General features: G+C 48.4%; 1 long non-coding RNA gene across 1 annotated transcript; it reads left to right on the plus strand.

Annotated features, from left to right (window-relative positions):
• Positions 1-7175: 7175 nt before the first annotated feature.
• Positions 7176-21900, plus strand: LOC147117331 (uncharacterized). The gene is made up of 3 exons (XR_015078426.1): positions 7176-7667; positions 8309-8413; positions 20204-21900. It is a non-coding gene; the product is annotated as an uncharacterized LOC147117331 (long non-coding RNA).
• Positions 21901-22470: the final 570 nt, after the last annotated feature.

Genomic DNA, 22470 nt, shown 5'->3' on the forward strand with positions numbered 1-22470 from the left:
GAGCGGGGCTCTCGGGAGTGTGGGGTGGGGCGGCCGGGGCTCAGAGAGCGGGGCTCTCGGGAGTGCGGGGCGGGGCGGCTGGGGCTCGGAGAGCGGGGCTCTCGGGAGTGTGGGGTGGGGCGGCCGGGGCTCAGAGAGCGGGGCTCTCGGGAGTGCGGGGCAGGGCGGCGCGGCTGGTGCTCGGGAGGACGGGGGCTCGGAAGGGGGGGGAAGGGTTACCCCGGCAACCGGGCATGGCCGTCTCTCACAGCCTCAAGCCGGCTCATGCCTGTTCCCGGGGCTTGGTTCCATTTGCGGCTGTGGGCCACTCGCCCTCTCTCTCTCCTTCCCTCTGTCTCTCTCTCCTTACCCCCCTCCCCCCTTCTCTCCCCCTCCCCCCTCCCCCTTCTCTCCCCCCCTCCCCCTTCTCTCCCCCCTCCCCCCTTCTCTCCCCCCCTTCTCTCCCCCCCTTCTCTCCCCCCTCCCCCCCCCTCCCCCCTTCTCTCCCCCCTCCCCCTTCTCTCCCCCCGCCCCCCTTCTCTCCCCCCGCCCCCTTCTCTCCCCCCTCTCTCCCCTCCCCCCTCCCCTTCTCTCCCCTCCCCTCCTCTCCCCTCCCCCCCTCCCCTCCCCCCCTCCCCTTCTCTCCCCTCTCTCCCCTTCTCTCCCCCTGCCCCCTTCTCTCCCCCGCTCCCCCCTCCCCTTCTCTCCCCTCTCTCCCCCTGCCCCCTTCTCTCCCCCGCTCCCCCTTCTCTCCCCACTCCTCTCCCCTCCCTCCCCCTCCCTCCCTCCCCCCCCCCAGTCGCTCTCTCTCTTCCCCCCAGTCGCTCTCTCTCTTCCCCCCAGTCGCTCTCTCTCTCTCTTCCAACAACAACATGGCTTCAAAAAAGCCTCGGCACCGCCGGGCACTCCAGCTAGTATATATAAATAAAGCGGTTGGTTTTGTTGTGTATGTACCTTTAAGAGAGAACTGTTTTACAGCTCCTGTATACTGTAGTACCGGCAGTGACCACACCTGTATATAAAGCCGGAGCAGGCTTCTGTACTTCAGTCTTGAGACTACTCTACTCTAGTAAACACCTGTTGGTTGTTAAGTTACAGCCTCCGTGTAGTTCTTGGGGAAACATCCTATTTAAAGAATCACAGATCTAACAGTGGCGACGAGGTTGATTCGAATCTGCCTGCAACTCTGCATTTCCCGTCAAGGAGTCACTCCAGGAGGACGGTGGAAGAAGGTCGAGGCCAGAAGCACGGGCGTCGACCACGAGCAACCACCCAGTCATCCGGCAGCAAGTGAACATTGCAGGAGTGGCTGTTGAGAGCCACGACGATCCAGCAACAGGTGCAGCGCACACCCTTCCCGGACAGCGGCGGCGGGAGCCGACCGACGGCGTAGAAAAGCCGAGCAGCGTCGACGGGGTAAGAGAGAGGGTGAAGCGCACAGGGCGTGGCCGGGGGTTAAAGAACCGAGCGGCGTCGAGGAAAAACAAGCAGAGAGAGAGGGTAAAGCAGCAGCCAGGTTCAGGACCGAGCGACGGCAACGGGAAAGGCGCACAGGAGAACGCGCAGAGCACAGCCAGGGCTCAAGCGCGTCCGCGGGGAGAAGAAGGGAGAGCGCGGGAGACGCCATTGAGCCGCGGAGAAGAAGGGAGAGCGTGGGAGACGCCATTTTTTTTTTGAAGCCACAGCGGAGAAGAAGGGCGAGCGCGGGAAGGAAGGAATGCGCGGGAGATGCCATTTTGTTCCAGCGGAGAAGAAGGGAGAGCGCGGGAGACGCCATTTAGACAGTTAAATTACACCCAGGGGTGGCGAAGAATGGCAGTATCACGGCATTCGACAATGAAGTCGAAGATTGGGCGACATATGTGGAACGCATTGAGGTGTACTGCAGGGCGAATGAAGTGCCAGATGCTAGGAAAGCACTGGTTTTGTTAAATTCCATGGGTGCAAAAACTTATGGCTTACTGCGAAACCTGATAACCCCAGAGAAGCCCGTGGAGAAGAATTTCGAAAGCATAGTAGAAATCCTACAGGAACACTTAAGCCCCACACCGCTGCTGATAGCAGAAAGATTTAAGTTCCACAAAGGAACCAGCATAAAGACGAAAGTAATGCTGAGTACTTAACGGAACTGCGCAAGTTATCGAAACACTGCCAGTTTGGAGCGGGACTATCAGATCCGTTAAGGGACAAGTTTGTGTGTGGGCTTCAAAGTGAAGGAACCCAGAAACGGCTATTATCAGAAAAGGATCTTACGCTGGACAAGGCCTTCAGCATGGCAGTATCACATGAAGCAGCCGCATGGGGCGCTGCAGAGATACAACGGAGACCGCAAGAATACGGCACCAATGAAATGTCATATGGAGCAGGGAAGTGTTATTGCTGTGGCAGAACAACACATGATCAGAAGGATTGTTGGTTCAAGGACCAAGTGTGCAGACAGTGTGGAAAAACAGGACACATAGCAAGAGTCTGCAGGTCAGGGAAGAAAACCAACAGCAAGAAACCTCCACAGGAGAAGTACAAAAAGGTACATAAGGTGATGGACAGTAGTTCAGACGAACAGGGAAATGATACAGACTCCGGAAGCAAGGAGCTGGGTTGTCTGAAACTACATAAGGTAACCAAAATGGAGGATCACCAGACTATCTGGGTCACACTCAAGATAGACGGAGTCCAAGTGAAAATGGAATTGGACACTGGATCAGCCCTAACAGTCATAAACCAAAGGGACTACAAGCGGCTATTTCCACATATACCCTTGAAAGCTACAGAGATTATCTTGAAGACGTACACGGGGCAAAAAATCTACCCCAAAGAAAAAATAAGGGTGAAAGTGATATACAAAGGCCAGGAAATACCTAAAATGGACCTATATGTATTGCCAGATGGAGGACGACCACTACTAGGACGTGAATGGATCCGGAAGATACAATTAGATTGGCATTCCATACAGGCACTGAAGGTTGAGGCCAAAAAGGATGACGACGCCACACCTGGACGACTGTCAAAAATGCTAACTGACGCAAAAGAAGTGTTCCAGGAGGGACTCGGAACACTAAAAGGCATAACAGCAATGATTAAAATAGAGGAAAATGCAAGTCCAAAGTTTTTTAAGACCAGACCGGTGCCTTATGCGATCCGACCAGCCGTTGAAGCAGAGCTAGAAGGGTTGGAACGTTCAGGAGTACTGTCCAAAGTAGACTGGAGCGAGTGGGCTACACCCATCGTCCCTGTAATGAAGAGGTCATTGAGTAATACGCCTGGGGAACCAAAGAAGGTCTGCATCTGTGGGGATTTTAAGGTGACAGTGAACCCAATCCTTCACACGGTACAATATCCGCTTCCACGGATTGAGGATATTTTCGCCTCGCTATCTGGAGGTAAACGCTTCAGCAAAATTGATCTGGCCCAGGCGTACTTGCAAATGGAGGTAGAAGAAGCCTCGAAACAATACCTCACGATCAACACTCATAAAGGTCTCTATCAATACAACCGACTGGTGTTCGGGGTAGCATCGGCTCCGGCTATTTGGCAAAGGGCAATGGATCAAGTCCTGCAAGGGATTCCAGGGACCCAGTGTTATTTGGACAACATCCTGGTCACGGGCGAAAATGACAGTGATCACCTCGCCAACCTGGGGAAGGTACTCACTAGATTAAAGGAATATGGGCTACGAGCTAATCGCCACAAGTGCGAGTTTTTCCAGAAGCAGATCTCGTATTGTGGCCACATTATTGATGAAGAAGGGTTACATAAGTCTCCTGAAAAGATTGAGGCAGTAGTCAAGGCTCCAGCACCGGAAAATGTGTCACAACTGAGGTCGTTCCTCGGGCTGGTAAACTACTACCATAAGTTCTTACCAAATTTGTCTACAATAGTACACCCACTGAATACCCTACTGCAAATGGGGGTACCATGGAAGTGGAATGACGAATGTAAACGAGCTTTCCAGAAGTGCAAAGAATTGATCACATCAAAAGAGGTGTTGGCCCATTTCAACCCAGCACTACCAATTCGGTTGGCATGTGATGCATCACCCTGTGGTATTGGAGCGGTGCTGTCGCACAAATTCCCAGATGGGTTGGAGAGGCCAGTAGCCTTTGCGTCTCGGTCACCAACCTCAGCCGAGCGCAACTACGCCCAGATCGACAGGGAGGCCCTCAGCCTAGTATGGGGAGTAAAAAAATTCAACCACTATCTGCATGGGCAGAAGTTCACCTTGCTGACTGACCACCAACCACTTGTCTCCATCTTTAATCCAAAGAAGGGCGTTCCGGTGATGACTGCACAACGGTTACAAAGATGGTCCCTTTTTCTAGGGGCGAACCAATATGAAATAGAATATAAAGGCACGAAACAGCATGGAAACGCTGATGGGCTATCACGCTTGCCACTGCCTACTGTGGAGGAAGCACCAGCAGTGGACCATATCGAGATATTTTATTCGTCAATAATTGAACGATTGCCAGTAACGAACGCGGATATAGAAAAGGAGACCCGCAATGATCCAACACTGTCTCGGGTATATGATTTGACGGTGAGGGGATGGCCTCAGCGACTCACTGTTGCCAGCATTCTCATCCAGAAGAGAACAGCTGTCAGTATGCCAGGGGACAGTGATCTGTGGATCCCGAGTGTGATTCAAAAATCAAATCAAATCAAATCAACTTTTATTGTCATTGTTAGTGCACAAGTGCAGTACAACGAAATGTACGCTTGCGGCTCCCGAGAGTGTACATTTAGATTAAGGGAGAGAGTGCTAAATGAGCTTCATGAAGGTCATCTGGGAGGGGTGAAAATGAAAAGCCTTGCTAGGGCTTATGTATGGTGGCCAGGGATCGATCAACAAATCGAGGACCTAACCAAGAGCTGCTCAGGATGCCAGAAGGTCCAAAATGCACCACCACATGCCCCTCTACACCCATGGGAGTGGCCCTCCTCTCCATGGCAACGGGTGCATATTGATTTTGCTGGTCCATTCATGGACTCAATGTTCTTAATAGCAGTGGATGCTCACTTGAAATGGCCTGAGGTGATAAAAATGTCCTCAACCACTACAGAGAAAACGATTGCAGTCCTACGGACTATATTTGCCAGGAACGGCTTGCCAGAGCAGATTTGCTCTGATAATGGACCACAGTTTGTGTCCGAAGAGTTTCCAAAATTTATGAGAAGGAATGGGGTAAGGCATTACACATCCGCCCCGTATCATCCAGCCACAAATGGATTGGCTGAGAGGTTCGCACAAACCTTTAAAAAGGCGATAAAGTCCATGTGCGACGATGAAATTCCACTACAGCATAAGGTGGACAATTTCCTATTAGCCTACAGAAATGCGACACATGCAGTCACCAACCAGAGCCCGGCCACGATGTTCTTTAACCGAAGGTTGAGATCTCGTCTGGATTTGCTCAGACCAAATGTGCGAAGAAATGTTGAGGATAAACAATTCCAGCACATCAATGAGAAGCCGACAAGGAGCTTCAATGTAAGACAACCAGTCTTGGCCCGTGACTACCGAACAGAGGAATGGCAACCCGGAACGATATGCACACGGCAGGGGCCATTAATGTACACAGTGGATGTCGGGGAGAACATTGTGAGACGCCACGTCGACCAGATCTTAGCGTCACAGGAACGAGTCAACCCCATGTCTCGCGTACCTGGGGATGAACCCGACATACCGGTAGCATCTACCTCAGAAACAGTAGCCGTGGAAACTGATGAACTAACCGACGAAAGGGGGCCAGAATCGCCTCCGCATCAAGAACAAGAACCTCAGGGAAGACGCTATCCAGAAAGGATCAGGAAGCCGCCCGAAAGACTGAATTTATAAATGGACTATTTTCAGTTAATGTTGCATGTTAAAAATGTTAATTGTTAAATGAATGTTATGGTACTGTTAATCTAAAAGGGGAGGAATTGTTGTGTATGTACCTTTAAGAGAGAACTGTTTTACAGCTCCTGTATACTGTAGTACCGGCAGTGACCACACCTGTATATAAAGCTGGAGCAGGCTTCTGTACTTCAGTCTTGAGACTACTCTACTCTAGTAAACACCTGTTGATTGCTAAGTTACAGCCTCCGTGTAGTTCTTGGGGAAACATCCTATTTAAAGAATCACGGATCTAACAGGTTTGTCTGTCCGTCTGTCTGTCCGCTATACACTCAAAAGTTATAGAGCGTACCTACACATATGTTATATCAAAAGAAAGGTTATGATCAGGGGAGTGTCATAGGCATATTTACTTTTTGGTCAGACAAAAATTGTCCGAACAGTATACAAAAAACTTTCAAAAATCCGCTCATTAGCGGTTGACCAATCCTACCGCTCATTAGTGTTGAGTGACGTGATGGTTGACCAATCCTACAGTTCAGTGACCTGATGGTTGACCAATCGGTGCGTCACGGGCGGGACCTAATCCTGCAGCCTCCCGAAACTTCGCCGCCATTTTTTCCCCTCAAACTGCCGTTAGTCAGGTGAGTGGCGGCCATTACAGACCGGCTGGGCCTGAAGCTCAAAAAATTTCTCTCTCTCCTCTTCCCTCTCTCTCTCCTTCACTCTCTCTCTCTTTCCCCCTCTCTCTCTTGCCGTGAGTGCGGGACCGGCAAAACCCAGGCCTTTCCAACCAGCCGTCCCCGACCGCAATCAGACACCGGAGTCCGCAGCGAAAGGCGTTCGTCTCCCGCCCGGCCAACCGGGTCCAAAGGCCCGCCGCGTTAACCATCAGGAACCCCGGGCTCGCTTCGGAGTGCTGGGCACCCGGCCTCCCGTTGTCGGTCTGACTCCGTTCTGCTACCGAGGTGAGTCTAGCCGGGCCTCAGGCGCTAGCGAGGGAGATGGGAGGCAGGGAGAGAAATAAAAGGAGGGAGAGAGAGAGGGTGAGGGGGAGGGAGAGAGAGGACGGGGGAGGGAAGGAGAGGAGACGGGGAGGGAGAGGAGAGGTGAGGGGGAGGGAGAGGAGAGGTGAGGGGGAGGGAGACGAGAGGGAGAGGAGAGGGGGAGGTAGGGAGGGAGAGGAGAGGGGGAGGGAGAGGAGAGGGGGAGGGAGGTGACCAGCCCACCAGTCACGGAGCGGCAGGCCGTAAACCGCGCGGCCCAAAAAAGCCCTGGCAACGCCAGCCCCCCCCCCAGCTAGTTCTAAATAAGGAGGTGGGCGGTGATATTTCCTGCACCATGCGGTCGCTACAAGTGACACGGAACAACCCTGTTTCTGTGGCAACAAGGACTCCCAACACTCGGTGTAGTCTTTTCTGAAACAACGAAGAGATATGCGCCAAAATATCGGACAGATTAGGCTACAGCTCCCAAATATGTGTATAAAATCACCAATATTTTCAAACTAACAAGTGCCATGTCGGTATGAAACGTAACAGATTGTGATGATCAGATGAAAGAAAGTCAAGCCTCGGCTGGCTGTAACCGCCTCTAGAAAGGAGAGGAAAAGTGTCTGAACATTGAGCTGTCCCTGGTCCCGGCCTGCTCGCTGTCCCTGGTCCCGGCCTGCTCGCTGTCCCTGCCTGCCTGCTCGCTGTCCCTGGTCCCGCTGTCCCGGCCTGCTCGCTGTCCCTGGTCCCAGTCCCCACTCTCGGCAAAGGCAAAGCAACCGCCGGGGGTTCTGCCGTTTTCTTTCAGAGGCAACCATTGATTTAAAATGTGCAGATGGGGCTGCACCGCAGTAAACACGGTAATCCCTTTATATGTGTTCTTACACGCGGGTTATAATCGCCAGGAGTGTTTTCGTTTCTGTAATGTTTTAAAATCTGCATAAAGGAAGGTACACAATTAAAGGGTGATAATCGTGTATACTGCGGTCAGAAGGTAATAATTCTGTACAATATGGGAAGGGGGTAGTATTTCTGCATACTATGGAATAGGAGTAGTAAGCTCACATATTGCAGGAGAGGGGTACTCGACCTCTACACCACTGCGGGGGGCGGGGGGGAGGGGAAGAGTAAAAAAAAATATTCACGTTTTCTTTATTTAGGGAAGTTGAATGCAAAAGCAAAAAGTGACGATGAATCTGTAAAATACATCGGTTAGGCTGCAGCTGGAGTACTGTGTGCATTTTGGGCATTCCACTGTAGAGAGAATATTGGAGATGAGTATTATCCCAACATAGATTTACACAGGCAGTTAATAATCTTGCACACTATGGATGAAAGAAGGGGTATGGTTGTAGCACAATATGGAAAACTGGAAGCGGTAATAAGCATTTACATTCATAAGTGCTAACTCTGTCTGTTCTGGACTGAAATGTGAAAGTTTATCTGACATTACCAGAGCAGTGTATTGTATATAGCGTCACATGTTCCTCTTTTCATTCAGATCTATATGTGCAAATGGTGCGGGACCCGTTACTGTAAGGAGTGTGGCAGGGGAGACTTCATCGGCGCCATGTCCTCACCAGATAAATGCAGGGTATGCTTCCAGGTGAGAAAGATTCAAAATACAACCTGCAATTTCGGCACAACAATCAAATGTTCCCCCTCCCAACCCGTCCCCAATTTAGAGTGAGAATATGGTTTAATCTGACGAATAACAAATATGTTGGGGGCGGGAGTCAGTGTTTGTTTTGTTTACTTTTGCTGGGTAGATATTCGTGAGTGGGTTTCTCATTTCTGGAGCCCACCTTCCATTGCATGTAGCAAGACTGACTGGTTCTTAGACAGCATTCAGTGCAATGCTATGACTCGAAAGGGAAGAAAGACTGAAATGGTCAGTTTAATTTTCTATAGGTTGTACTTCCTGCTGAGCAATCACACAGAGTGACAGTAGAAAGGTAGATACCCCATTTATAATAACAGCAGCAAACGGAAGCTGGAATAACACAAATTGGTTTCTGTCTGTCAGTATAAATAACACATTTCCCACGGTTTAAGAGGTATCATTTAAATTAATGTTACTTTCTTTGCTAAAATATCAGTTTGAGAAGGGCACTCTATAAAATGATTTTTTTATTTGTTCATGGGACCTGGGCTTTGCTGGCAAGACCAACATTTATTGCCCATCCCTAATTGCCCTTGAGAAGGTGGTGGTGAGCCGCCGCCTTGAACTGCTGCAGTCCGTGTGGTGAAGATACTCCCACAGTGCTGTTAGGGAGGGAGTTCCAGGATTTTGACCCAGCGACGATGAAGGAAAGGCGATATATTTCCAAATCAGGATGATGTGTAACATGGAGAGGATCTTGCAGGTGATGGTGTTCTCATGCACTTGCTGCCCTTGTCCTTCTAGGTGGTGGAGGCCGCGGGTTTGGGAGGTGCTGCCGAAGAAGCTTTGGCGAGTTGTTGCAGTGTATCTTATAGATGGTACACACTGCAGCCACGGTACGCCGGTGGTGGAGGGAGTGAATGTTTAAGTTGGTGGATAGGCTGCCAATCAAACGGGCTGCTTTGTCCTAGATGGTGTCGAGCTTCTTGAGTGTTGTTGGAGCTGCACTCATCCAGGTAAGTGGAGAGTATTCCATCACATTCATTACTTGTGCCTTGTGGATGGTGGAAAGGCTTTGGGGAGTCAGGAGGTGAAACACTCACCGCAGAATACCTAGCCTCTGACCTGCTCTTGTTGCCACAGTATTTATGTGGCTGGTCCAGTTAAGTTTCTGGTCAATGGTAACCCCCGTGGGTGTCGGCTGGAGGCGCGAGCGGGAAGCTTGAAAAAGCTTCAGAGACCCAGGTAAGGCCTCAGACCGCGGGTGTCGGCGGGAGGCGCGAGCGGGAAGCTTGAAAAAGCTTCAGAGACCCAGGTAAGGCCTCAGACCGCGGGTGTCGGCGGGAGGCGCGAGCGGGAAGCTTGAAAAAGCTTCAGAGACCCAGGTAAGGCCTCAGACCGCGGGTGTCGGCGGGAGGCGCGAGCGGGAAGCTTGAAAAAGCTTCAGAGACCCAGGTAAGGCCTCAGACCGCGGGTGTCGGCGGGAGGCGCGAGCGGGAAGCTTTAAAAAGCTTCAGAGACCCAGGTAAGGCCTCAGACCGCGGGTGTCGGGGGGAGGCACGAGCGGGAAGCTTGAAAAAGCTTCAGAGACCCAGGTAAGGCTACCAGTCTCCAGTCTCGGACCTCAGAGGGAAGGAGAGAAGTAAAAAGTAATCCAAGTGTGACGTCACCAGAAAGCGGGCAAGTGATTGGTTGGTGAGTATTTCTCTCTTTTGAAGCTTAAACTCTGTGGTTTCTAGAATCGGGGCAGAGGGTATTTAAGAATAATAGTAATAAATTTAATTAATTACATAGAATGGGAGAACAGGTGATGTGTTGCTGCTGCAATATGTGGGAGCTGGTGGACACCATTGATGCTCACGGTGATCACATTTGCAGTAAGTGTTGGCTGCTCGAGGAATTCCGGCTCCGTGTTGAAGAGCTGGGGTCCGAGCTTCAAACACTGAGACACATCAGGGAGGGGGAGAGTTACCTTGACTCTGTGTATCAGGAGGTAGTCACACCAATTAGATTAATTAATTCAGATGTAGTCCGTGGCCAGGGTCAGGATGGTGTGAGTAGAAGTGAGGCAGGTACGGGGATCCAGGAGGTAGTGTTGGAGGAGCCGCAGCCCTTGCTCTTGTCCAACAGGTTTGAGGCTCTTACTCCGTGAGGATGGGAATGGGGACTGCGGGGAGGATGAGCAACCCGGCCACAGCACCGTGGAGCGGGGGGCCATTCAAGTGGGGGGAGATAAAAGAAATGTTGTAGTGGTAGGGGATAGTATCGTTAGGGGAATAGATAGAGTTTTTTGCAGCCGAGAGCGAGAGTCCCGAAGGCTGTGTTGCCTGCCCGGTGCCAGGGTTAAGGACATCTCTGGGCTGGAGAGAAACTTGGAGTGGGAGGGGGAGGATCCAGTTGTCGTGGTCCATGTTGGTACCAACGACATAGATAGGACAAGGAAGGAGGTTCTGCTGAGGGAGTTTGAGCAGCTAGGGGTCAAATTAAAAAGCAGAACCACAAGGGTAATAATCTCTGGATTACTACCTGAGCCACGTGCAAATTTGGCTAGGGTAAATAAAATTAGAGAGTTAAATACGTGGCTCAAAGACTGGTGTGGGAGAAATGGGTTTTGCTTCCTGGGACACTGGCATCAGTACTGGGACAGGAGAGAGCTGTTCCGTTGGGACAGACTTCACTTGGCCAGTGCTGGGACTAGAGTCCTGGCAAATCGAATAACTAGGGCTGTAGAGAGGGCTTTAAACTAATTAGTGGGGGGGAGGTTTTAAGAGAGCGAAAAATAAAAATGACAGCGGAGAAGGCAATAGAGCAAGGTAGCAGTGGGGGAATTAAAAACCAGAGCGTGTCAGGAAGGGACAGAATGTATAATGATAAAGGTAAAGTAGTAAAAGGGGTAAAAGCAGGAATAAATTGTCAGAAAACATATTTGAAAGTTCTTTATCTGAATGCACGCAGCATTCGTAACAAAATTGACGAGTTGACGGTACAAATAACTACACATGGGTATGATTTGGTGGCCATTACGGAAACATGGCTGCAAGATAATCATGACTGGGAACTAAACATACAAGGGTATTTGACAATTAAGAAGGACAGACAGGAAGGAGGCGGGGTTGCTATGTTAATCAAGGATGGAATCACTGCAATAGTCAGAAATGATATTGGGTCAAAGGATCAGGATAGTGAAATAGTTTGGGTGGAGATAAGGAATAAGAAGGGGAAAAAGTCACTAGTGGGCGTAGTCTATAGGCCTCCTAACAGTGGCAACTCTGTTGGTCGGAGTATAAATCAGGAAATAGTTGGGGCTTGTAATAAGGGAACAGCTATAATCATGGGGGATTTTAACTTTCATATTGACTGGACTAATCAAATTGGGCATGGCAGCCTTGAGGAAGAGTTCATAGAGTGTATTAGGGACGGGTTCCTTGAGCAGTATGTAACTGAACCAACCAGGGGCAGGCAATCTTAGATCTGGTCCTGTGTAATGAAACAGGATTAATAAAAAATGTCCTAGTAAAGGATCCCCTTGGAATGAGTGACCATAATATGGTTGAATTCCAAATTCAGTTTGAGGGTGAGAGAGTTGGATCTCAAACCAGCATACTGAGCTTAAATAAAGGAGACTATGAAGGTATGAGAGTAGAATTGACTAAAGTGGACTGGGAAACAGATTAAAGTGTAAGATGGTACAAGAGCAGTGGTCTACATTCAAGGAGATATTTCACATCTTTCAAGATAAATATATTCCACTGAGGAAAAAGGGGAGTAAAAGAAAAGACAGCCATCCGTGGCTTAGTAAAGTAATAAAGGATAGTATCCAACTGAAAACAAGGGCATATAAAGTAGCCAAATCTAGTGGGAGGATAGAAGATTGGGAAGCATTTAAAAGCCAGCAAACAATAACTAAAAGATTAATTAAGAAAGGGAAGATAGATTATGAAAGTAAACTAGCAAAAAATATAAAAACAGATAGCAAGAGTTTCTACAGCTATATAAAAAGAAAAAGGGTGGCTAAAGTGAACGTTGGTCCCTTAGAGGATGGGACCGGGAAACTAGTGGTGGGGAACATGGAGATGGCAAAGACGCTGAACAAATATTTTGTATCAGTCTTTACAGTAGAGGACACTAAAAATATCCCAACACTGGACGAACAGGGGGCAATGGGGGGGGGGGGTGGAGGAGCTAAAGACGATTAAAATCACTAAGGAGATGGTACTCAGTAAAATAATGGGACTTAAGGTGGATAAATCCCCCGGACCTGATGGCCTACATCCTAGGGTCTTGAGAGAAGCGGCGGTAGGGATTGTGGATGCATTGGTGATTATTTTCCAGAACTCCCTGGACTCAGGAAAGGTCCCGGCAGATTGGAAAACTGCTAATGTAACACCCTTATTTAAGAAGGAAAGTAGACAAAAAGCTGGAAACTATAGACCAGTTAGCCTAACATCTGTGGTTGGCAAAATGTTGGAGTCCATTATTAAGGAAACAATAACAGAGCATTTGGATAAACATAATTTAATAGGACAGAGTCAGCATGGTTTTATGAAGGGGAAGTCATGTTTGACAAATTTGCTCGAATTCTTTGAGGATGTAACATACAGGGTGGATAAAGGGGAACCAGTGGATGTAGTGTATTTGGACTTCCAAAAGGCATTTGACAAGGTTCCACACAAAAGATTACTGATCAAGATAAGAAATCACGGGATTGGGGGTAATATACTGGCATGGGTGGAAGATTGGCTATCTAACAGAAAACAAAGAGTTGGGATAAATGGTTCATTCTCGGGCTGGCAATCAGTAACTAGTGGTGTTCCGCAGGGGCCAGTGCTGGGACCCCAACTCTTTACAATCTATATTAACGATTTGGAGGAAGGGACCGAGTGCAACATATCCAAGTTTGCCGACGATACAAAGATGGGAGGGAAAGCAATGAGTGAGGAGGACATAAAAAACCTGCAAAAGGACATAGACAGGCTAAGTGAGTGGGCAGAGATTTGGCAGATGCAATATAATGTTGGAACGTGTGAGGTTATGCACTTTGGCAGAAAAAATCAAAGAGCAAATTATTATCTAAATGGAGAGAAACTGCAAAGTGCTACAGTACAAAGGGACCTGGGGGTCCTGGTGCATGAAACACAAAAAGTTAGTATGCAGGTGCAGCAGGTGATCAGGAAGGCCAATGGAATCTTGGCTTTTATTGCAAGGGGGATGGAGTATAAAAACAGGGAAGTCTTGCTACAGTTATACAGGGTATTGGTGAGGCCACACCTGGAATACTGCGTGCAGTTTTGGTTTCCATATTTAAGAAAAGATATACTTGCTCTCGAGGCGGTTCAGAGAAGGTTCACTCGGTTGATTCCGGAGATGAGGGGGTTGACGTATGAGGAAAGGTTGAGTAGGTTGGGCCTCTACTCATTGGAGTTCAGAAGAATGAGTGGCGATCTTATCGAAACATATAAGATTGTGAGGGGGCTTGATCGGGTGGATGCGGGGAGGATGTTTCCACTGATGGGTGAGACTAGAACTAGGGGGCATAATCTAAGAATAAGGGGCTGCGCTTTCAAAACTGAGATGAGGAGAAACTTCTTCACTCAGAGGGTAGTAAATCTATGGAATTTGCTACCCCAGAGAGCTGTGGAAGCTGCAACATTAAATACATTTAAAATGGAGATAGACAGTTTCCTAGCAGATAAGGGAATTAGGGGTTACGGGGAGAGGGCAGGGAAGTGGATGCGAGTCTAGATTCGGATCAGCCATGATCCTATTGAATGGCGGAGCAGGCCCGAGGGGCTGTATGGCCTACTCCTGCTCCTACTTCTTATGTTCTTATTATGTTCTTATGATGGTGGGGGATTCAGCGATGGTTATGCCGTGACTCTCGCTTGTTGGAGATAGTCATTGCCTGGCACTTGTGTGGCACTAATGTTACTTGCCACTTATCAGCCCAAGCCTGAATGTCGTCCAGGTCTTGCGGCATGTGGGCATGGACTGCTTCATTATCCGAGGAGTTGCGAATGGAAGTGAACACTGTGCAATCATCAGCGAACATCCCCACTTCTGACCTTATGATGGAGGGAAGGTCATTGATGAAGCAGCTGAAGATGGTTAGGCCTAGGACACTGCCCTGAGGAACTCCTGCAGCGATGTCCTGGGGCTGGGATGGTTGACCCTAACAACCACAACCATCTTCCTTTGTGCTAGGTATGACTCCAGCCAGTGGAGAGTTTTCCCCCCGATTCCCATTGACTTCAGTTTTACTACGGCTCCTTGATGCCACACTCGGTCAAATGCTGCCTTGATGTCAAGGGCAGTCACTCTCACCTCACCCCTGGAATTCAGCTGAGTGGTCCTGGTGGAATGCAAACTGAGCATTGGTGAGCAGGTTATTGGTGAGTAAGTGCCGCTTGATAGCACTGTCGATGACACCTTCCATCACTTTGCTGATGATTGAGAGTAGACTGATGGGGTAGTAATTAGCCAGATTCGATTTGTCCTGCTTTTTGTAGACAGGACATATCTTGGCAGTTTTCCACATTGTCGGATAGGTCTTCTTCTTAGGCAGTCCCTCAGAAGCGAGGATGACTTGCTTCCACACTAAAAATGAGTTCTCAGGTGACTGAAGAATCCAATGCGGGACCTACAGACTCTGTCACAGGTGGGGCAGACGGTGGTTGAAGGGGCGGGTGGGTGGGGTGCTTGGGTTGACATGCGCTCCTTCCGCTGTTTGCGCTTGGCTTCCGCTTGCTCCCGGCAAAGAGACTCGAGGTATTCAGCGCTTCCCTGGATGCTTATCCTCCACTTTGTGCAGCCTTGGGCCAGGGATTCCCAGGTGTCAGTGGGGATGTTGCATTTTATCAAGGAGGCTTTGAGGGTGTCCTTGAAGCGTTTCCTCTGCCCACCTGGGGCTCTCTTGCTGTGTCGGAGCTCCAAGTTGAGCGCTTGTTTTGGGTGTCTCGTATCGGGCATGCAGACGATGTGGCCTGTCCATCAGAGCTGATCGAGCGTGGTCAGAGCTTCGATGCTGGGGATGTTGGCCTGAGCGAGAACACTGACGTTGGTATGCCTATCCTGCCAATGGGTTTGCAGGATCTTGCGGAGGCAGCGTTGGTGGTACCTCTCCAGTGCTTTGAGGTGCCTGCTGTACATGGTCCATGTCTCTGAAGCATACAGGAGTGCGGGTATCACTGCTCTGTAGACCATGAGCTTAGTGCCGGGTTTGAGGTCCTGGTCTTCAAACACTCTCTTTCTCGCCTGTCGGATAGATGCCAGTGCTGTGGCTGTAATGGAACAGCTTGGCTAGAGGTGCATCTAGTTCTGGGGCACATGTCTTCAGCACGACAGCCGGGATGTTGTCTGGGCCCATAGCCTTTGCTGTATCCAGTGCACTCAGCCGTTGCTTGATATCACATGGAGAGAATCAAATTGGCTGAAGACTGGCTTTTGTGATGGTAGGGACATCAGGAGGAGGCCGATATGGATCATCCACTCAGCACCTCTGGCTGAAGATGGTTGTAAACGCTTCAGCCTTGTCTTTTGCACTCGCATGCTGGGCTCCACCATCATTGAGGATGGGGATATTCGTGGAGCCTCCTCCTCCCGTTAGTTGTTTAATTATCCACCACCATTCATGACTGGATGTGGCAGGACTGCAGAGCTTTGATCTGATCTGTTGATTGTGGGATCGCTTAGCTCTGTCTATAGCATGCTGCTTCCGCTGTTTAGCATGGATGTAGTCCTGTGTTGCAGCTTCCCCAGGTTGGCACCTCATTTTTAGGTACGTCTGGTTTTGCTCCTGGTATGCTCTTCTACATTCCTTATTGAACCAGGGTCGGTCCCCTGGCTTGATGGTAATGGTAGAGTGAGGGATATGCCGGGCTATGAGGTTGCAGATTTTGGTGCAATACAATTCTGCTGCTGCTGATGGCCCACAGCGCCTCATGGATGCCCAGTTTTGAGCTTCTAGATCTGTCCTGAATCTATCCCATTTAGCACAGTGGTAGTGCCACACAACACGATGGAGGGTGTCCTCAGTGTGAAGACGGGACTTCGTCTCCACAATGACTGTGTGGTGGTCACTGCTACCAATGCTATCATGGACAGATGCATCTGCGACAGGTAGATTGGTGAGGACGAGCTCAAGTAGGTTTTTCCCTCGTGTTGGTTCTCTCACCACCAACCACAGGCCCAGTCTGGCAGCTATGACCTTCAGGACTCGGCCAGCTCTGTCAGTAGTGGTGCTGCCGAGCCACTCTTGGTGATGGACATTGAAGTCCCCCACCCAGAGTACATTCTGTGCCCTTGCTACTCTCAGTGCTTCTTCCAAGTGGTGTTCAACATGGAGGAGTACTGACTCATCAGCTGAGGGAGGGCGGTAGGTGGTAATCAGCAGGAGGTTTCCTTACCCATGCTTGACCTGAAGCCATGAGACTTCATGGGGTCTGGAGTCAGTGTTGAGGACTCCCAGGGCCACTCCCTCCTGACTGTATACCACTGTGCTGCCACCCCTGGTGGGTTTGTCTTGCTGGTGGGACAGGCCATACCCAAGGATGGTGATGGTGGAGTTTGGGACATTGACTGAAAGGTATGATTCTGTGCGTATGACTATGTCAGGCTGTTGCTTGACTAGTCTGTGGGACAACTCTCCCAATTTTGGCACAAGTCCCCAGATGTTAGTGAGGAGGACCTTGCAGGGTTGACTGGGCTGTGTGTGCTGTTGTCATGCCCGAAGCCAGTGCCGAGGTCGATGCTGGGTGGTCCGTCCAGCTTTATTCTTATTATTGTTTTTCGTAGCAGTTTGTTTCAACTGAGTGGCTTGCTCGACCATTTCAGAGAGCAGTTAAGAGTCAACCACATTGCTGTGGGTCTGGAGTCACATATAGGCCAGACCAGGTAAGGACTTACCTAGCTTTTTATTCCAGATTTATTTAAATTGGGTGAGGGAAATGCTGTGGATGTGGTTTACATGGATTTCAGTAAAGCTTTTGACAAAGTCCCGCATAGGAGACTGGTCAAGAAGGTAAGAGCCCATGGGATCCAGGGTGCCTTGGCGCGTTGGATCCTAAACTGGCTGAGTGGCAGGAGGCAGAGGGTGATGGTCGAAGGTTGCTTTTGTGACTGGAAGCCTGTGTCCAGTGGGGTACCTCAGGGATCGGTGCTGGGTCCCTTGCTGTTTGTGATCTACATAAATGATTTGGATGAGAATGTAAAAGGTATGATCAGTAAGTTCGCAGATGACACGAAAATTGGTGGGGTGGTAAATTGCGAGGAGGAAATTTACAGAACGATATAAACGGGTTGGTCAGATGGGCGGAAAAGTGGCAAATGGAATTTAACCCTGAAAAGTGCGAGGTGATGCATTTTGGACGGACAAATAAGGCAAGGGAATACACAATGAGTGGTAGGACCCTAGGAAGTACAGAGGGTCAGAGGGACCTTGGTGTACATGTACATAGATCCCTGAAAGCAGCGGAACAGGTAGACAAGGTGGTTAAAAAGGCATATGGGATACTTGCCTTCATTAGCCGAGGCATAGAATATAAGAGCAGGGAGGTTATGATGGAGCTGTACAAAACGCTGGTGAGGTCACAGCTGGAGTACTGTGTGCAGTTCTGGTCGCCTCACTATAGGAAGGATGTGATTGCTTTGGAGAGGGTGCAGAGAAGATTCACCAGGATGTTACCTGGGATGGAGCGCCTCAGCTATGAAGAAAGACTAAACAGGCTGGGGTTGTTTTCCTTGGAGCAAAGAAGGCTGAGGGGGGACCTGATAGAGGTGTACAAAATGATGAGGGGCATAGATAGGGTAGATAAAGAGGAACTTTTCCCCTTAGTAAGGGGGTCAATAACAAGGGGGCATAGATTCAAGGTAAGGGGCAGGAGGTTTAGAGGGGATTTGAGGAGGAACTTTTTCACCCAGAGGGTGGTTGGAATCTGGAACTCACTGCCTGAAAGGGTGGTAGAGGCAGGAACCCTCATAACATTCAAGAAGCATTTGGATGAGCACTTGAAACGCCATTGCATACAAGGCTATGGAACAAATGCTGGAAAATGGGATTAGACTGGACAGGGATTGATGGACGGCGCAGACACGATGGGCCGAAGGGCCTCTTTCTGTGCTGTATAGCTCTATGACTCTATGACTCTAATTCCCCAGCTGCCGCAGTGGGATTTGAACTCGGGACTACTAGTCCAGTAACATAACCACTATGCTACCATTCTGTCTAAACGGGGAGGCATTTATATATTTAAGAAAAATATAGTGGTTTTCTTACTGTGAGATAAAGCACTCATCGATGTGTCCCTCTTGGATTGGGCTTCATTTACTGGACCATTTCAAAAGTGGACTCCCAACAACTGAAATAATGCAGTTAGTTGAGGCCAGAAAATATAGCCATCACCAGCTGAATTGTTCCTCATATCCCAATTGAAACAAACATTTGGAGCACTTGCTAGTGATTCTCTATGTTAACGGTGCATATATTTAAAAAACTGCACATACACCAGGAGATCTGTACAAGTTTGTTTTACAAGTAAGGAGGATAAAGGAATATGGGATTGGGAGGATAAACACCAATATGAACTGTGCGGCCGAACAGCCTGTTTCTGTGTGATATTTCTTATGTAATTCTAAGTATATTCATTTGGTTGTTTGTTTTTATTATACCCTTCTGTGTCAGCCTTGGCTCAGTGGTAGCACTCTCACTGCTGAGTCAGAAGGTTGCGGGTTCAAGTCCCACTCCAGAGATTTCAGCAAGTAATCTAGACTGAGGATTGAGGAAGCGCTGCACCATCGGAGGTGCCATCTTTCGGATGAGACGTTAAACCGAGGCTCCATCGGCCCTCTCGGGTGGATGTAACTGATCCCATGGCACTATTTCGAAGAAGAGCATGGGGATTCTCCCATTTATCCCTCAATCAACATCACTACAACAGATTATCTGGTCATTATCTCATTCCTGTTTGTGGGAGCTTGCTGTGTGCAAATTGGTTGCCGCATTTCCTGCATTACAACAGTGACTACACTTCAAAAGTACTTCATTGGCTTTAAAGCGCTTTGGGATGTCCTGAAGTTGTGAAAGCCACTATATAAATGCAAGCTCTGTCTTTCTATTAAAGGAGTCACGGCACCTGTAAAATGGCCTCAAACGGCTTCAGTTGCAATAGGTGGCTTGGAAGCACTGCCAGTGACCATGATTTTTGAGTGCCAGTTTTCTTATTCTATTGAAAGCACAGTCGAGTATAAATACATCAGTTTTAATAGCAGGAGGACAAAACTCCAACCACAATGTTTTTGAAAGTGGCTATGTATTTTCAAATTGGTTTGTCGTTGTTTAAATCCACTCAGAAACTTGGACAGTAAATCTCACTGCATGAATCTTGTAGAAATTTGTGGGATTTCATGCTGCAACAACTACTTGCCTTACATCACCTTCACATGAGAGTGTGTATCTATTCCTATGGGGGAACTACCTGGCATTCAATTGGTGCTTCTGCAGAGCAGTGTGACTAAGGTCAATGGTATACAGACATACACAGATTTTTACTTGGGTTTAGGGTGCAGGGGGCCGAAGCAGGCAGCGATCTGTCCGGCCTCCCGGAACGTAAGGCCCAGGAGATTGTAACTCCCGGGCCTCATTTACATGCCCCCGACACTGACTCCTGCCCAAAGTCACTGGTTCTTAACAACACTGAATTTGAAGGTGTTTATTTTCCAGGCACAATTCTTTTCATTCAGTAATCCTAAGAGAACTTTGTTTTGACTTTTTTTCTTTATTCTCTTGAATCTGCTGGATAGTTGAATTGCCAGGGCCAGCTGGTTGAATTCGGACCAAGAGGTAACATCTCCGGCAAAATCAAAGAAAAGAGCACGTCTTCCAGCACAGCAAAATCAGGAAAGAGCAAAAGATCTCCCTCCAAAACAAAATCAGCAAAAAAGAAAAAAGTAAGGGCTCGGTCTAAGAAAAGATAGAAAAATCCAAAGTATAAAATAAGTGTGAGAATGGCTCAAAGGAGAATTCAACTAATTAGTGGAGTTTCCGCATGATCGCCACCCAGATAATAGCATAATCTGGGCAGAATTAAATGAAATAGCACAAAAGGTTGTGAGTTGTGTCCATAAACATTTTATGTTGGAGTTTTCATGATCTTTTATGCTGTTTCAAAAGTCGCTTCAGTGACGAGCAGTCCCTGCCGATTGCACCTGTTCGGAGGTAGTCATCACTTTGAGCCCAGGTTCTTGGGTGCACAGGCACCTGTGTTCACATTGAGCTGGTTGGAAACAGTGTGAAGTAGTGGAAGGATTTATAGAAGGCCGTGATGTTAACGCTCCTTCCATGGCCGTAACCATCTTTAGTTCCTTCCTCCCCTCCCCTCCCCCCCCCCCCCCCTTTCCCTGCCTCTGCACCTGGTTAAAACCTGTTACATCTCTAACTTTTTCCAGTTCTGACGAAGGGTCACAGACCTGAAACATTAACTCTGTTTCTCTCTCCATGGATGCTGCCTGGCCTGCTGAGTGTTTCCAACATTTTCTGTTGTTATACCATCTTTATATCAGCTGGTAGGATGGTTAGTCCGATACGGCAAGAGGGTTTTATGGGCTCCCACAACCCATATGCTGTTGTTGGGCACCCACACCGGCACGGGCACCCACACCGGCACGCACACCCACCGGACACGAATATCCCGCTGGATGTCAACCCAGAATTCGAAGCCAGTGCTCCGACTCCACTTGGAGTGGGGTTTGAACCCTGCACCTTCTGGCACAGAGGTGGGAATGCTACCACTGCGCCAAGGGCTCACTCCGAGCTGGTCAAATGATATAATCAATTGATCTGCCCTTGGTACATAAGACTTGTGACCAGCAGTCAATTGAAGCCACACGGGTGTGTCCTGCTTTGCTGCAGTAAAGTACTTAGTTGACGACAGCAGTCGCCAGCAGTCAGTTGAAGCCAATTAAAAAGTAAGACCAAGAGCATTAAATCAGTCAGTTGATGAATGGCCCATTTCCTGGCAATCCCACTCCTCTTTGTGACGCTGGAGAATGCCCTGCTCCAGTCACTAATCCATTATGATCGATACGTTGCTTGATTGTGCTGATTCGTGGGACATTTTAAATTCAGATTTATGCCAGTGAGTGTACGCCATAACTTCATCTCAGCAAAACTGGCGCAGTGTTGACCGCATTCTGGGCGCATTTTCCTGTTTGCGTCCCTACCAGAAATGTCATAAATTTGTTTGATAGTCTTTTATTGATGTAATAAATCATGGATTTCAGTTTTAGTAAAATAATTTCTTTTGATTTTACTTTGCTGGGATTTGAGCCAAAGGAAATAACTGGACATTTCAGAAGCAGCATACAGAACTCTGATTCTTAAGCATTATTAGCAACTATCTATTTTAAATGAAAGCTCCAAAGTTACTCTATATGTAGGATTTACAGTAATGTTAAAACAAACCCATGTTAAAATGTGTGTTTTATAAAAATGTTCTTTAATACAATTGATTTCAATGTCATTGTCTATGGAGGATTAAGTCAGCCTAAGTCCCCACTCCTGAGAACTGTCCAATAACCCCTGCTGGGAAATGTGTGTGGATGGCGGAGTGACTTTGATTGTGATATTCTTCACAGTTGAATATTCTGAATACTCTCAATGTCTTGGCCACTGCATAAAGAATGATCACTTAAGTAAAGCATTGGATGACTGTCACTCTCCTTGGAAGTGTCACCAGCTTCAAGACAGTAAAGGATAAAATTTGGTGGAGGAATGGATTTACTAGCGTAAATATTTTAATATTCCCTCATTGTGCGGCTTGCACCTTAATCGTCACCTCATGCCAACATCTCAGGCCTTAGCTGGATTTTGCTTAGTGACAGTATTACCGAGATATATTCAGTGTTTAAGATTACTGTACGGCTTATCAAGGTCAAGTTTACAACAAGAACTTGCATTTATATCGTGTTTTTAATGTAGAAAAACATCCCAAAGCGCTTCACAGAGGTGTAATCAAAAAAGTGGATACAGAACCAAAGAAGGAGATATCAGAAAAGTGACCAAAACCTTG

This window comes from Somniosus microcephalus, chromosome 5, assembly GCF_052327205.1.
Source record: "Somniosus microcephalus isolate GS21.2 chromosome 5, FLI_Smic_1.0, whole genome shotgun sequence".
Classification (NCBI taxonomy): domain Eukaryota; kingdom Metazoa; phylum Chordata; class Chondrichthyes; order Squaliformes; family Somniosidae; genus Somniosus; species Somniosus microcephalus.